Raw genomic sequence first — 16985 nt, forward strand, 5'->3', positions numbered from 1 at the left:
GCAGTTTGGAAACACTCTTTTTTGTAGAATCCACAAGTGCATATTTGCAGAGCTTTGAGGCCTATGATAGAAAGGGAAATATCTTCACGTAAAAACTAGGCAGAAGCATTCTGAGAAACTCCTTTGTGATGTGTGCATTCATCTCACAGATTTAAACCTTTCTTTTTATTGAGCAGTTCTGAAAATCTCTTTTTGTAGAATCTGCAGGTGCACATTTGGAGTGCTTTGAAGCCTATGGTGGAAAAGGAAATATCTTCACAAAAAACTGGACAGAATTCTGAGAAACTTTTTGTGATGTGTGCATTCAATTCACAGAGTTGAACACTTCTTTTGATTGAGCAGTTTGGAAATGCTCTTTTTGTAGAATCTGCAAGTGGACATTTGGAGCACTTTTCTGCCTAAGGTACGAAAGGAAATTTCTTCACATAAAATCTAGACAGAAGCAACCTAAGAAACTTGTTTGTGATGTGTGCATTCATCCAACAGACTTAAGACTTTCCTTTGAGCAGTTTTGAAACTCTCTTTGTGTAGAATCTGCAAGTGGACATTTGGAGCACTTTGAGGCCTTTGGTGGAAAAGGAAATATCATCACATAAAAACTAGATAGAAGAATTCTGAGAAACTTCTTTGTGATGTGTGCATTCATCTCACAGATTTGAATCTTTCTTTTGATTGAACAGTTTGGAAACACTCCTTTGTAGAATCTGCAAGTGGACATTTGGAGCGCTTTGCAGCCAATGGTAGAATAGGAAATATCATCACATAAAATCTATACAAAGCAATCTGAGAAACCTCTTTGTGATGTGTGCATTTATCTCACAGAGTTAAACTTTCTTTTGATTGAGCAGTTTTGAAACTCTCTTTTTGTACTATCTGCAAGTTGACATTTGGAGCGCATTGAGGCCTATGGTGGAAAATGAAATATCTTCACATAAAAAGTAGACAGAAAAACTCTGAGAAACTGCTTTGTGATGTATGCGTTCATCTGTCAGAGTTGAACCTTTCTTTTGATTGAGCAGTTTGGTAACACTCTTTTTGTGGAATATGCAAGTGGACATTTGGAACGCTTTGCGGCCTATGGTTGAAAAGAAAATATCTTCACATAAAATCTAGACAGAAGCAATCTGAGAAACTACTTTGTGATTTTTGCATGCATCTCACAGAGTTAAACCTTTCTTTTGATTCAGCAGATTTGAAACACTCTTTATTTTACAATCTGCATGTGGATATTTGGAGTGCCTTGTGGCCTATGGTAGAAAAGGAAATATCTTCACATAAAATCCAGGCAAAAGCAATCTGAGAAATTTCTTCATGACATGTGCATTCATCTCATAGTATTACAACTTTCTTTTCACTGAGCAGTTTTGCAATTCTCGTTTTGTATAATATGCAAGTGGACATTTGTAGCGCTTTTAGGCTTATCTTTGAAAAGGAAATATCTTCACATAAAAACTAGACAGAAGAATTCTGAGAAACTTCTTTGAGATGTGGGCATTCATCTCACATACTTGACGTTTTCTTTTGATTGAGCACTTTGTGAAAACTATTTTGTAGAATCTGCAAGTGGACATTAGGGGGGCTTTGTGGCATATTATAGAAAAGGAAATATCTACATATAAAATCTAGACAGAAGTAATCTGAGAAACTTCTTTTTGATGTGTGCATTTATCTCACAGAGTTAAATCTTTCTTTTGTTTGAGCAATTTTGAAACTCTTCTTTTGTAGAATCTGCAAGTGGACATTTGGATCACTTTGAGGCCTACGGTAGATGAGGAGACATCTTCACATAAAAACTAGATCGAAGAATTCTGAGAAATTTCTTTTATATGTGTGCATTCGTCTCACAGAGTTGAACATTTGATTGAGCTGTTTGGAAACACTGTTTTCATAGAATCTGCAAGTGGACATTTGGAATGCTTTTAGGCCAATGGTGAAAAAGGATATATCTTCACATGAAAACTTGACAGAAGCATTCTGAGAAACTTCTTTGTGATGAGTGCTTTCATCTCACAGAGTTGAACGTTTCTTTTGATTGAGCAGTTTTGACACACTCTTTTTGTAGAATCTGTGAGGGCACATTTGCAGCACTTTGAAGCCTATGGTTGAAAAGGAAATATCATTACATAAAAACTGGACAGAAGCATTCTGAGAAACTTCTTTATTATATGTGCATTCATTTCCAGAGTTGAACATTTCTTTTGATGTAGCAGTTCTGAAATACTCTTATTGTAGAATCTGCAAGTAGACACTGGGAACTCTTTGAGGCCTATGGTGGAAAATGAAATATCTTCACATAAAAACTAGACAGAAGAATTCTGAGAAACTCCTCTCTGATGGGTGCATTCATCTCACAGAGTTGAACATTTCTTTTGATTAAGCAGTTTGAAGACACTATTTTTGTAGAATCTGCAACTGGAAATTTGGAGCGCTTTGCAACTTATGCTAGAAAAGGAAATATCTTAATATAAAATCTAGACAGAAGCAATCTGAGAAACATCTTTGTGTTTTGTGCATTTATCAAAAAGAGAGAAACCTTTCCTTTGATTGAACAGTTTTGAAACTCTCTTTTTGTAGAATCTGCTACTGGATATTTGGAGTGCTTTGAGGCCTATGGTAGAAAAGGAAATATCTTCACATAAAAACTAGACAGAAAAATTCTGAGAAACTTCTTTGTGATGTGTGTGTTAATGTTACAGAGTTGAAACTTTCTTTTGATTAAGCAGTTTTGAATCTCTTTTTTTTAGAATCTTCAAGTGGACATTTGGAGTGCTTTGAGTCCTACAGTGGAAAAGGAAAAATCTTCACATAAAAACTAGACAGAAGAATTTTGAGAAACTTATCTGTGATGTGTGCCTCCACATCACAGAGTTGAACATTTCTTTTGATTGAGCAGTTTGGAAACACTCTTTTTGTAGAATCTGAGAGCAGATATTTGGGGTGCTTTTAAGCCTGTGGTGGAAATGGAAATATCTAAATATAAAAACTAGACAGAAGCACTCTGTGAAATATTTTGTGATGAGTGCATTCATCTCCAAGCTTTGAACCTTTCCTATTGTTGAGCAGTTTTGAAACGCTCTTTTTGTAGAATCTGCAAGTGCATGTTTCTGGAGCTTTAAGGCCTATGGTGGAAAAGGAAATATCTTCACATAAAAACTAGATAGAAGCATTCTGACAAACTTCTTTGTGATATGTGCATTCAACTCCCAGAGTTGAACCTTTCTTTTGGTGGAGCAGTTTTGAAATAACCTTTTTGTAGAATCTGCAAGTGGACATTTGGAATGCTTTGAGGCCCATGGTGGAAAATGAAATATCTTCACATAAAAACTAGACAGAAGAATTCTGAGAAACATTTTTGTGATGTGAGCATTTATCTCAAAGAGATGAACCTTTCTTTTGATTGAGAATTTTTAAAACATTCTTTTTGTAGAATCTGCAAGTGTACATTTGGAACACTTTGTGTTCTATGGTAGAAAAGGAAATATGTTCACATAAAATCTAGACAGAAGCAATCTGAGATACTTCTTTGGGATGTGTGCATTCATCTCACAAAGTTGAACTTTCTTTGATTGAGCAGTTTGGAAACACTCTTATTTTAGAATGTGTAAGTGGACACTTGGAGTGCTTTGCGGCCTATGGTAGAAAATGAAATAACTTCACATAAAATCTAGACAGGAGCAATCTGAGAAACATCTTCATGATGTGTGCATTCATCTCAGAGAGTGAAACCTTTCCTTTGATTGAGCAGTTTTGAAATTCTCTTTTTGTGGAATCTGCAAGAGGACATTTGGAGCCATTTGAGGCCTATGATGGAAAAGGAAATAGCTTCACATAAAAAATAGACAGACGCATTCTGAGAAACTTCTTTGTGATGTGTACATTAATCTCCCACAGTTGAACCTTTCTTTTGATGGAGCAGTTTTGAAATACTCTTTTTACCAAATCTGCAAGTGGAATTTTGGAGTGCTTTGCAGCCCATGGTAGAAAACGAAATATCTTCACAGAAAATCTAGACAGAAGAAATCTGAGAAACTTCCTCATGTTGGGTGCATTTATCTCACAGAGGTAAACCTTTCTTTTGATTGAGCAGTTATGGAACTGTCTTTTTGTAGAATCCACACGCACATATCACAAAGAAGTTTCTCAGAATGCTTCTGTCTAATTTTTATGCGAAGATATTAGTTTTTCCACCACAGGCCTCACAGCTATGCAAATGTGCACTTGCAGATGATACAAAAAGAGTGTTTCAAAACCGTTCAATCAAAAGAAAGGTTCAACTCTGCGAGATGAATGCACTCATCACAAAGAAGTATCTCAGAATCCTTACATCTACTTTACATTAAGATACTTCCTTTTTCAACACAGGCCTAAAAGTCCTCCAAATGTCCACTTGCAGATCCTACAAAAATAGATTTCCAAACTGCTCAATCAAAAGAAATGTTCAATTCAGTGAAATGAATGCACACATCACAAAGAAGTTTCTCAGAATTCTTCTGTCTAGTTTTTATGTGAAGCTATTTCCTTTTCCACCACAGACCTCAAAATGCTCGAAATGTCCACTTGCAGATTCCAAAAAAAGAGAGTTTCAAAACTGCTCAATGAAAAGAAAGTTTTAACTCTGTGAGATGAATGCACACATCACAAAGAAGTTTCTCAAATTGCTTCCATCTAGATTTTATGTGAAGATACATCCTTTTCTACCGTATGCCTCAATGCACTCAAAAGGTCCGCTTGCCGATTCTACCAAAAGAGAGTTTCAAAACTACTCAACGAAAATAAATGTTTAACTCTGTGTGATGAATGCACCCACCATGAAGTAGTTTCTCAGATTGCTTCTGTCTAAATTTTATATGAAGTTATTTTCTTTTCTACCATAGGCCTCAAAGCACTCCAAATGTCCACTTGCAGATTCTTAAAAAAAGAGTGTTTCCAAACTGCTCAATCAAAAGAAACATTCAACAATGTGAGGTAAATGAACATTTCACAAAGAAGTTTCTCAGAATACTTCTTCCTAGTTTTTATGTGAAGATATTTCATTTTCCACAATAGTCCTCAAAGCGTTCCAAATGTCCACTTGCACATTCTAAAAGAGAGTGTTTCAAAACTGCTCAATCTAAACAAACGTTCAGCTCTGTGATATGAACGTACACATCACAAAGAAGTTTCTCAGAATTCTTCTGTCTAGTTTTTATGTGAAGATATTTCCTTTTCCACCGTAGGCCTCAAAGTGTTCCAAATGACCACTTGCAGGTCCTACAAAAACAGATTTTCAAAACTGCTCAATAAAAAGAAACTTTTGACTCTGGGAGATGAACGTACACATCACAAAGCAGTTTCTCAGATTGCTTCTGTCTAGATTTTCTGTGAAGATATTTCCTTTCCTAACTTAGGCCACAAAGTGCTCCAATTGTCCACTTGCAGATTCTAAAAAAAGAGTGTTTCAAAGCTGTTCAATCAAAAGAAAGGTTCAACTCTGTGAGATGAATACACACATTAAAAAAATGTTTTTCAGAATTCTTCTGTCTATTTTTTATGTGAAGATATTTCCTTTTCCACCTAAAGCCTCAAAACACTCCAGTTGTCCACTTACAGATTCTACAGAAAAGAGTTTCAATACTTCTCCAAAAAAAAGGTTTAATTCTGTGAGATGAATGCACACATCATGAAGAAGTTTCTCAGATTTCTTCTGTCTAGATTTTATGTGAAGATGTTTCCTTTTCTACCATAGGCTGCAAAGCGCTCCAAATGTCCACTTGAAGATTCTCAAAAAGGAGTGTCTCAAAACTGCTCAATCAAAAGAAAGGTTCAATTCTGTGAGATAAATGCTCACAACACAAAAAAGTTTCTCAGAATTCTTCTGTCTAGTTTTTATGTGAAGATATTTCCTTTTTCACCATAGGCCTCAAAGCTCTGCAAATGTGCACTTGCAGAATCTACAAAAAGAATGTTTTGAAACTGCTCAATCAAAAGAAAGGTTCAACTCTGGGAGATGAATGCACACATCAGAAAGAACTTTCTCAGAATGCTTCTGTCCAGTTTTTTGTGAAGATTTTATTATTCCACTGTAGGCCTCAAAGCTCTGCAAAAGTGCACGTGCAGATTCTGCAAAAAGAGTTTTTCAAATCTGCTCAATCCAAAGAAAGTTTCAACTCTGGGAGATGAATGCACTCATCACAAAGAAGTTTCTCAGAATGCTTCCTTCTAGTTTTTATTTGAATATATTTCTTTTTCCACCATAGGCCTAAAAGCCCTCGAAATGTCCACTTGCAGATACTACAAAAAGAGTGTTTCCAAAATGCGCAATCAAAAGAATTGTTCAACTCTGTGAGATGAAAGCACACATGACAACGAAGTTTCTCAGAATTCTTCTGTCTAGTTTTTATGTGAAGGTATTTCCTTTCCCACCATAGGCCTCAAAGTGCTCCAAATGTCCCCTTGCAGAATCTAAAAAAACAGATTTTCAAAACTGCTCCATCTAAAGAAAGGTTTAACTCTGTGAGATGAATGCACATATCACAAAGAAGTTTCTAAGATTGCTTCTGTCTAGATTTTATGTGAGTATATTTCCTTTTCTACCATAGGCCACAAAGCCCTCCAAATGTCTACTTGAGGATTCTAAAAAAATAGTGTTTCAAAACTGCTAAATCAAAGGAAAGTTTTAACTCCATGAGATGAATGCACACATCACAAAGATGTTTCTCAGAATTCTTCTGTCTAGTTTTTGTGAAGATATTTTTTTCCACCACATGCCGCAAAGCCCTCCAAATGTCCACTTACAGATTCTACAAAAAGAGAATTTCAAAACTGCACAATCAAACGAAATGTTCAACTCCGTGAGATGAACACACGCTTCACAAGGAAGTTTCTCAGAATTCTTTTGTCTAGTTTTTACGTTAAGATATTTCCTTTTCCACCACAGTCCTCAAAGTTCTCAAAATGTCCACTTGCAGATTCTACAAAAAGAGAGTTTCAAAACTGCTCCATCTAAAAAAGGTTTAACTCTTGAGAAAAATGCACATATCACAAAGAACTTTCTAAGATTCCTTCTGTATAGATTTTATGTGAAGATATTTCCTTTGCTACAAGAGGCCACAAAGTACTCCAACTGTCAAATTGCAGATTCTAAAAAAGAGTGTTTCAAAACTTCTCAATCAAAAGAAAGGTTCAACTGTGTGAGATAAGTGCACACAGCACAAAGAACTTTCTCAGAATCCTTCTGTCTAGTTTTTATGTGATGATACTTCATTTTCCACCATAGGCCTCAACATGCTCAAAATGTCCACTTGCAGATTCTATGAAAAGAGAGTTTCAAAACTGCTCCATCAAAAGAAAGGTTTAACTGTGTGAGATGAAAGCACACATCACAGAGAAGTTTCCCAGATTGCTTCTGTCTAGTTTTTATGTGAAGATATTTCCTTTTCCACCATAGGCCTCAAAGCTCTGCAAATGTGCACTTGCAGATTCTACAAAAAGAGTGTTTCAAAACTGCTCAATCAAAAGAAAGATTTAAATCTGGGAGATGAATGCACTCATTAGAAAGATGTTTCTCAGAATTCTTCTGTCTTATTTTTATGTGAAGATATTTCCTTTTCCAACATAGGCTTCAAAGCACTCCAAACGTCCACTTGCAAATTCTACAAAAAGAGATTTTAAAAACTGCTCAATCAAAAGAAAGTTTTAACTCAGTGAGATTAATGCACACATCATGAAGAAGTTTCTCAGATTGATTCTGTCTTGATTTTATTTGAAGATATTTAATTTTCTACCATAGGCAGCAAAGCACTCCAAATGTCCAGTTGCAGATTCTAGAAAAAGAGTGTTCCAAAACTGCTCAATCAAAACAAAGGTTCAACTCTGTGAGATAAGTGCAAACATCACAAAGAACTTTCTCAGAATAATTCTGTCTAATTTTTATGTGAAGATACTTCATTTTCCACCATAGGCCTCAAAGCGCTCCAAATGTCCACTTACAGATTCTACAAAAAGTGTATTTCAAAACTGCTCCCTCAAGAGAAAGGTTTAACTATGTGAAATGAATGCATACATCACAAGGAAGTTTCTCAGTTTGCTTCTGTCTAGATTTTATGTGAAGATATTTCCTTTTCTACCATAGGCTGCAGAGTGCACGAAATCTCCACCTGCAGATTCTAAAAAAAGAGTGGTGCAAAACTGTTCAATCAAAAGAAAGGTTAAACTCTGGGAGATGAATGTACTCATCACAAAGTAGTTTCTCAGAATGCTTCTGTCTAGTTTTTATGTGAAGACATTTCCTTTTCCACCATAGGCTTCAAGAGGTCCAAATGTCCACCAACAAATTGTACAAAAGAAGAGTTGCAAAACTGCTCAATCAAAAGAAACGTTTAACTTTGGGAGATGAATACACACATCACAAAGATGTTTCTCAGATTGCTTCTGTCTATATTTTATGTGAAGATATTCCCTTTTCTACCATAGGCCACAAAGCAGACTAAATGTCCACTAGCAGATTCTAAAAAAAGAGTGTTGCCAAAGTGCTCAATCAAAAGAAATATTCAACATTGTGAGATGAACGCACTTATCACAAAGAAATTTCTCAGAATTCTTCTGTCTAGTTTTTATGTGAAGATATTTCCTTTTCTACCATAGGCCCCAAAGCGCTCTAAATGTCCCCTTGCAGATACTAGAAAAAGAGAGTTTCAAAACTACTCAATCAAAAGAAAGATTTAATTCTGTGAGATGAAGGCACACCTCACAAAGAAGTTTCTCAGATTGCTTCTGTCTATATTTTATGTGAAGATATTTCCTTTTCTACTTTATGCCACAAACTGCTCCAAATGTCCACTTGCAGATTCTAAATGAAAAGCATTTCCAAACTGCTCAATCAAAAGAAAGGTTCAACTCTGTGAGATAAATGCACGCATCACAAAGAAGTTTCTCAGAGTTCTTCTGTCTAGTTTTCATGTGAAGATATTTCCTTTCCACCATAGGCCACAAAGTGCTCCAAATGTCCACTTGCAGATTCTACAAAAAGAGTATTTCAAAACTGCTCCATCAAAAGAAAGATTCAACTCTGGGAGATGAATGCATACATCACAAACAAGTTTCTCAGAATGCTCTTGTCTAGTTTATATGTGAAGATATTTCTTTTTCCACCATAGGCCCCACAGCTCTACAAATGTGCACTTGCATTTTCTACAAAAGGAGTCTTTCAAAACTGCTCAATTAAAAGAAAGTTTCAACTCCTGAAGATGAAAGCACTCATCACAAAGAAGTTTCTCAAAATGCTTCTGTCTAGTTTTTATATAAAGATATTTCCTTTTCGACCATAGGCCCAAAGCACTCAAAATGTCCACTTCCAGATTATAAAAAAGAGTGTTTCCAAACTGCTCAATCAAAAGAAAGGTTCAACTCTTTGCAGTAAATGCACACATCACAAAGTAGGTTCTCAGAATTCTCCTGTCCTGGTTTTATGTGAAGATATTTCCTTTTATGGTTTTACTCTTTGAGATGGATGCACACATCACAAAGAAATTTCTCAGATGGCTTCCATCTAGATTTTACGTGAAGGTATTTCCTTTTCTACCATAGGCTGCAAAGGGCTCCTAATGTCCACTCGCAGATTTTAAAAAGCGAGTGTTCCCAAGCTGCTCAATCAAAAGAAAGGTTGAACTCTGTGGGATGATGGCACACATCACAAATAAATTTCTCAGGATTCTTCTGTCAAGTTTTTATGTGAAAATATTTCCTTTTCCACCATAGGCCTCAAAGTGCTTGAAATGTGCACTTGCAGGTTCTAAAAAAAGACTTTTTCAAAATTGCTCATTCAAAAGAAAGATTCAGCTCTGTGAGATAAGTGTGCACATCACAAAGATGTTTCTCAGAATCCTTCTGTGCAGTTTTTGTGTGAAGATATTTCATTTTCCAACATAGGCATCAAAGGGCTCAAAATGTCCACTTGCAGATTCTACAAAAAAAGTATTTCAGCTCGGATGGAGCCAAGATGGCCAAATAGGAACAACTCCAGTCTACAGCTCTCAGCCTGAGTGACACAGAAGATGGGTGATTTCTGCATTTCCATTTGAGGTACCAGGTTCATCTCACTAGGGAGTGTCAAACAGTGGGTGCAGGAGAGTAAGTGAAGTGCCCTGTGCACGAGCCGAAGCAGGAAAACTCATAGCCTCACTCAGGAAGTTCAAGGAGTCAGGGAGTTCCCTTTCCTAGTCAAAGAAAGGGATAACAGACTGCACCTGGAAAATCGGGTCAGTCTCACCCTAATACTGGGTGGAGCCCACCACAGCTCAAGGAGGCCTGCCTGCCTCTGTAGGCTCCACCTATGGGGGCAGGGCACAGACAAACAAAAATTCAGCAGGAACCTCTGCAGACTTAAATGTCCCTGTCTGACTGACAGCTTTGAAGAGAGTAGTGGTTCTCCCAGCACACAGCTGGAGATCTGAGAACAGACAGACTACCTCCTAAAGTGGGTCCCTGACCCCTGAGCAGCCTAACTGGGAGGCATCCCCCGGTAGGGACAGACTGACACCTCACTCAGCCAGGTACTCCTCTGAGACAAAACTTCCACAGGAAATATAAGAGAGCTGAATGTGTGGTCTCACGATAATCCACTGTTCTGCAGCCACCACTGCTGAAACCCACCCAAACAGGGTCTGGAGCGGACCTCTAGCAAACTCCAACAGACCTGCAGCTGAGGGTCCTGTCTAGTAGAAGGAAAACTAACAAACAGAAAGGACATCCACACCAAAAACCCATCTGTACATCACCATCATCAAAGACAAAAAGTAGATAAAACCACAAAGATGGGGAAAAAACAGAGCAGAAAAACTGGAAACTCTAAAAAGCAGAGAACCTCTCCTCCTCCAAAGGAAAGCGGTTCCTCACCAGCAACGGAACAAAGCTGGATGGAGAATGACTTTGACAAGCTGAGAGAAGAAGGCTTCAGATGATCAAAGTACTCCGAGCTATGGGAGGAAATTCAAAACAATAACAAAGAAGTTAAAAACTTTGGAAAAAAATTAGATGAATGGATAACTAGAATAACCAATGGAGAGAAGGGCTTAAAGGAGTTGATGGAGCTGAAAGCCAAGTATTGAGAACTACACGAAGATTGCAGAAGCCTCAGTAGCCGATGCAATCAATTGGAAGAAAGGGTATCAGTGATGGAAGATGAAATGAATGAAATGAAGCGAGAAGGGAAGTGTAGAGAAAAAAGAATAAAAAGAAACGAACAAAGCCTCCAAGAAATTTGGGACTATGTGAAAAGACCAAACCTGCGTCTGATTGGTGTACCTGACAATGACGGGGAGAATGGAACCAAGTTGGAAAACATTCTGCAAGATGTTATCCAGGAGAACTTCCCCAATCTAACAAGGCAGGCCAACATTCAGATTCAGGAAATACAGAGAATGCCACAAAGATATCTCTCAAGAAGAGCAACTCCAAGACATATAATTGTCAGATTCACCAAAGTTGAAATGAAGGAAAAAATGTTAACGGCAGCCAGAGAGAAACGTCGGGTTACCCACAAGGGGACGCCCATCAGACTAACAGTTGATCTCTCTGCAGAAACTCTACAAGCCAGAAGAGAGTGGGGGCCAATATTCAACATTCTTAAAGAAAAGAATTTTCAACCCATAATTTCACATCCAGCCAAACGAAGCTACATAAGTGAAGGAGAAGCAAAAGACTTTACAGACAAGCAAATGCTGAGTGATTTTGTCACCACCAGGCCTGCCCTAAAAGAACTTCTGAAGGAAGCACTAAACATGGAAAGGAACAACCAGTACCAGCCACTGCAAAAACATGCCAAATTATAAAGACATTGAGGCTAGAAAGAAACTGCATCAACTAATGAGCAAAATAACCAACTAACATCATAATGACAGGATCAAATACATGTAACAATATTAACTTTAAATGTAAATGGGCTAAATGCTCCAAACAAAAGATACAGACTGGCAAACTGGATAAGGAGTCAAGACCAATCAGTGTGCTGTATTCAGGAAACACATCTCATGTGCAGAGACACATATAGACTCAAAATAAAGTGATGGAGGAAGATGTATCAAGCAAATCAAAAACAAAAAAAGGCAGGGGTTGCAATCCTAGTCTCTGATAAAATAGACTTTAAACCAACAAAGATCAAAAGAGACAAAGAAGGCCATTACATAATGGTAAAGGGATCAATTCAACAAGAAGAGCTAACTATCCTAAATATATATGCACCCAACACAGGAGCACCCAGATTCATAAAGCAAGTCCTGAGTGATCTACAAAGGGACTTAAACTCCCACACAATAATAATGGGAGACTTTAACACCCCACTGTCAACATTAGACAGATCAACGAGACAGAAAGTTAACAAGGATATCCAGGAATTGAACTCAGCTCTGCACAAAGGGGACCTAATAGACATCTACAGAACTCTCTACCCCAAATCAACAGAATATACATTTTTTTCAGCACCACACCACAGCTATTCCAAAATTGACCACATAGTTGGAAGTAAAGCTCTCCTCTGCAAATGTAAAAGAACAGAAATTATAACAAACTGTCTGTCAGACCACAGTGAAATCAAACTAGAACTCAGGATTAAGGAACTCACTCAAAACTGCTCAACTTCATGGAAACTGAACAACCTGCTCCTGAGTGACTACTGGGTACATAAGGAAATGAAGGCAGAAATAAAGATATTCTTTGAAACCAATGAGAAGAAAGACACAACATACCAGAATCTCTGGGACACATTCAAAGCAGTGTGAAGAGGGAAATTTATGGCACTAAATGCCCACAAGAGAAAGCAGGAAAGATCCAAAATTGACACCCTAACATCACAATTAAAAGAACTAGAAAAGCAAGAGCAAACACATTCAAAAGCAAGCAGAAGGCTAGAAATAACTAAAATCAGAGCAGAACTGAAGGAAATAGAGACAAAAAAAACCCTTCAAAAAATTAATGAATCCAGGAGCTGGTTTTTTGAAAAGATCAACAAAATTGTTAGACTGCTAGTAAGACTAATAAAGAAGAAAAGAGGGAAGAATCAAATGATGCAATAAAAAATGAAGAAGGGGATAACACCACTGATCCCACAGAAATACAATCTACCATCAGAGAATACTACAAACACCTCTATGCAAATAAACTAGAAAATCTAGAAGAAATGGATAAATTCCTCCACAAATACACCCTCCCAAGACTAAACCAGGAAGAAGTTGAATCCCTGAATAGACCAATAACAGGCTCTGAAATTGTGGCAATAATCAATAGCTTACCAAGCAAAAAGAGTCCAGGACCTGATGGATTCACAACGGAATTCTACCAGAGGTACAAGGAGGAACTGGTACCATTCCTTCTGAAACTATTCCAATCGATAGGGAATCCTCCCTAACACATTTTATGAGGCCAGCATCGTCCTAATACCAAAGCTTGGCAGAGACATAACCAAAAAAGAGAATTTCAGACCAATATCCTTGATGAACAGTGATGCAAAAATCCTCAATAAAATACTGGCAAACCAAATCCAGCAGCACATCAAAAAGCTTATACACCATGATCAAGTGGGCTTCATCCCTGGGATGCAAGGCTGGTTCAACATACACAAATCAATAAATGTAATCCAGCATATAAACAGAACCAAAGTCAAAAACCACATGAGTATCTCAATAGATGCAGAAAAGGCCTTTGACAGAATTCAACAACACTTCATGCTAAAAACTCTCAATAAATTAGGTATTGATGGGATGTATCTCAAAATAATAAGAGCTATCTCTGATAAACCCACAGTCAATATCATACTGAATGGACAAAAACTGGAAGCATTCCCTTTGAAAATTGGCACAAAACCCGGATGCCCTCTCTCACTACTCCTATTCAACGTAGTGTTGGAAGTTCTGGCCAGTGCAATCAGGCAGGAGAATGGAATAAAAGGCATTCAATTAGGAAAAGAGGAAGTCAAATTGTCTCTGTTTGCAGATGGCATGGTTGTATATCTAGAAAACCCCATTGTCTCAGCCCAAAATCTCCTTAAGCTGATAAGCATCTTCAGCAAAGTCTCAGGGTACAAAATCGATGCGCAAAAATCACAAGCATTCTTATAAACCAATAACAGACAAACAGAGAGCCAAATCATGAGTGAACTCCCATTCACAATTGCTTCGTAGAGAATAAAATACCTAAGAATCCAACTTACAAGAGATGTGAAAGACCGCTTCAAGGAGAACTACAAACCACTGCTCAATGAAATAAAAGAGGATACAAACAAATGGAAGAACATTTCATGCTCATGGGTAGGAAGAATCAATATTGTGAAAATGGCCATACTGCCCAAGGTAATTTATAGATTCAATGCCATCCCCATCAAGCTACCAATGACTTTCTTCACAGAATGGGAAAAAAACTACTTTAAATTTGATATGGAACCTAAAAAGAGCCCACATAGCAAAGTCAATCCTAAGCCAAAAGAACAAAGCTGGAGGCATCACGCTACCTGACTTCAAACTATACTACAATGCTACAGTAACCAAAACATCATGTTACTGGTACCAAAACAGAGATATAGACAAATGGAACACAACTGAGCCCTCAGAAATAATGCCCACACATATACAACTATCTGATCTTTGACCAACCTGACAAAAACAAGAAATGGGGAAACGATTCCCTATTTAATAAATGGTGCTAGGAAAACTGGCTAGCCATATGTAGAAAGCTGAAACTGGATCCCTTCCTTACACCTTATACAAAACTTAATTCAAGATGGAGTAAAGACTTAAATGTTAGACCTAAAACCATAAAAACCCTAGAAGAAAACATAGGCAATACCATTCAGGATGTAGGCAAGAAGAAGGACTTCGCCGGGCGCTGTGGCTCACGCTTGTAATCCCAGCACTTTGGGAGGCCGAGGCGGGTGGATCACAAGGTCAGGAGATCGAGACCACGGTGAAACCCCGTCTCTACTAAAAATACAAAAAAATTAGCCGGGCATGGTGGCGGGCGCCTGTAGTCCCAGCTACTCGGAGAGGCTGAGACAGGAGAATGGCGTGAACCCGGGAGGCAGAGCTTGCAGTGAGCCGAGACTGCGCCACTGCACTCCAGCCTGGGTGACAGAGCGAGACTCCGTCTCCAAAAAAAAAAAAAAAAAAAAAAAAAAAAAAGAAGAAGGACTTCATGTCTAAAACACCAAAAGCAATGGCAACAAAAGCCAAAATTGACAAATGGGATTTAATTAAACTAAAGAGTTCTACATAGCAAACGAAAGCACCATCAGAGTGAACAGGCAATCTGCAGAATGGGGGGAAATTTTTGCAACCTACTCATCTGACAAAGGGCTAATATCCAGAATCTACAATGAACTCAAACAAATTTACAAGAAAAAAACAAACAATCCCATCAACAAGTGGCTGAATGATATGAACACACACTTCTCAAAAGAAGACATTTATGCAGCCAAAAAACACATGAAAAGATGCTCACCATCACTGGCCATCAGAGAAATGCAAATCAAAACCACAATGAGATACCGTCTCATACCAGTTAGAATGGTGATCATTAAAAAGTCAGGAAACAACAGGTGCTGGAGAGGATGTGGAGAAATAGGAAGAGTTTTACACTGTTGGTGGGACTGTAAACAAGTTCAACCACTGTGGAAGTCGGTGTGGCGATCCCTCAGGGATCTAGAACTAGAAATACCTTTGACCCAGCCATCCCATTGCTGAGTATATACCCAAAGGACTATAAATCATGCTGCTATAAAGACACATGCACACATATGTTTATTGCGGCAGTATTCACAATAGCAAATACTTGGAACCAACACAAATGTCCAACAATGATAGACTGGATTAAGAAAATGTGGCACATATACACCATGGAATACTATGCAGCCATAAAGAATGATGAGTTCATGTCCTTTGTAGGGACATGGATAAAGCTGGAAGCCATCATTCTCAGCAAACTATCACAAGGACAAAAAACCAGACACCGCATGTTCTCACTCATAGGTGGGAATTGAACACTGAGAACACATGGACACAGGAAGGGGAACATCACACACCAGGGACTGTTGTGTGGTGGGGGGAGGGGGAAGGACAGCATTAGGAGATATACCCAATGCTAAACGACGAGTTAATGGGTGCAGCACACCAACATGGCACATGGATACATATGTAACAAACCTGCACATTGTGCACATTTACCCTAAAAGTTAAAATATAATAATAATAATAAAAAGTTTTGTCTTTTGCCTACTTTTTAGTTGGGTATTATAATTATTATTGTTTAGCTTCTGATTTGTATGAGTTTCTGCTATATTTTGAATGCTAACCTGTTATCATATATGGTTTGCAAATATTTTATTCCATCTTAAATGTTTTGTTAATTTTTGCTGTGCACAACAGTTTAATACACTACAACTTTATGTCTGGTTTTATTGCTATACTTTTGATATCATATTTAAAAAAACATTGCCAAGACCAGTATCATGGAGGCCTTTCATACGCTTTTTTAAAGATTTTCTTTTAAGGATTTTTGTATTAAATTTAAGTCTTTATTTTAAGTCAATTTTTGTGTCTGGTGTAAGAAATATCATCAAGTTTTATTATTGTGCTTGCGAGTATCCAGTTTTCCCAGCACTAAGTATTGAAAAGGCTAACTTTTTGTATTGAGTATTCATAGTGCCCTTGTCAAAGTTTAACTTTAGATGCATAGATTTACTTCTGGGCTCTGTATTCTGTTCCATTGGTTTTTGTGTTTGTTCCTATAAACATAGCATTCTATTATGTTTACTGTAGTATTGAAATGTAGTTTTAAATAATAAAGTATATTGTCCCCAGATTTCGTTTTATTCCTCATGATTGCTTTGGCCTTTCAACATTTCTTATAGTTTTACATACATTGCAGATTTTATTTTGTATTACTGTAAAAAGTGGCACAGGAATTTTGATAGGAAGTTGAATTAATCTACTTTTTTCCAAATTTACTTAATTTGGATATAATTT

The sequence above is a fragment of the Symphalangus syndactylus genome, chromosome 5 (assembly GCF_028878055.3).
Source record: "Symphalangus syndactylus isolate Jambi chromosome 5, NHGRI_mSymSyn1-v2.1_pri, whole genome shotgun sequence".
Taxonomy (NCBI): domain Eukaryota; kingdom Metazoa; phylum Chordata; class Mammalia; order Primates; family Hylobatidae; genus Symphalangus; species Symphalangus syndactylus.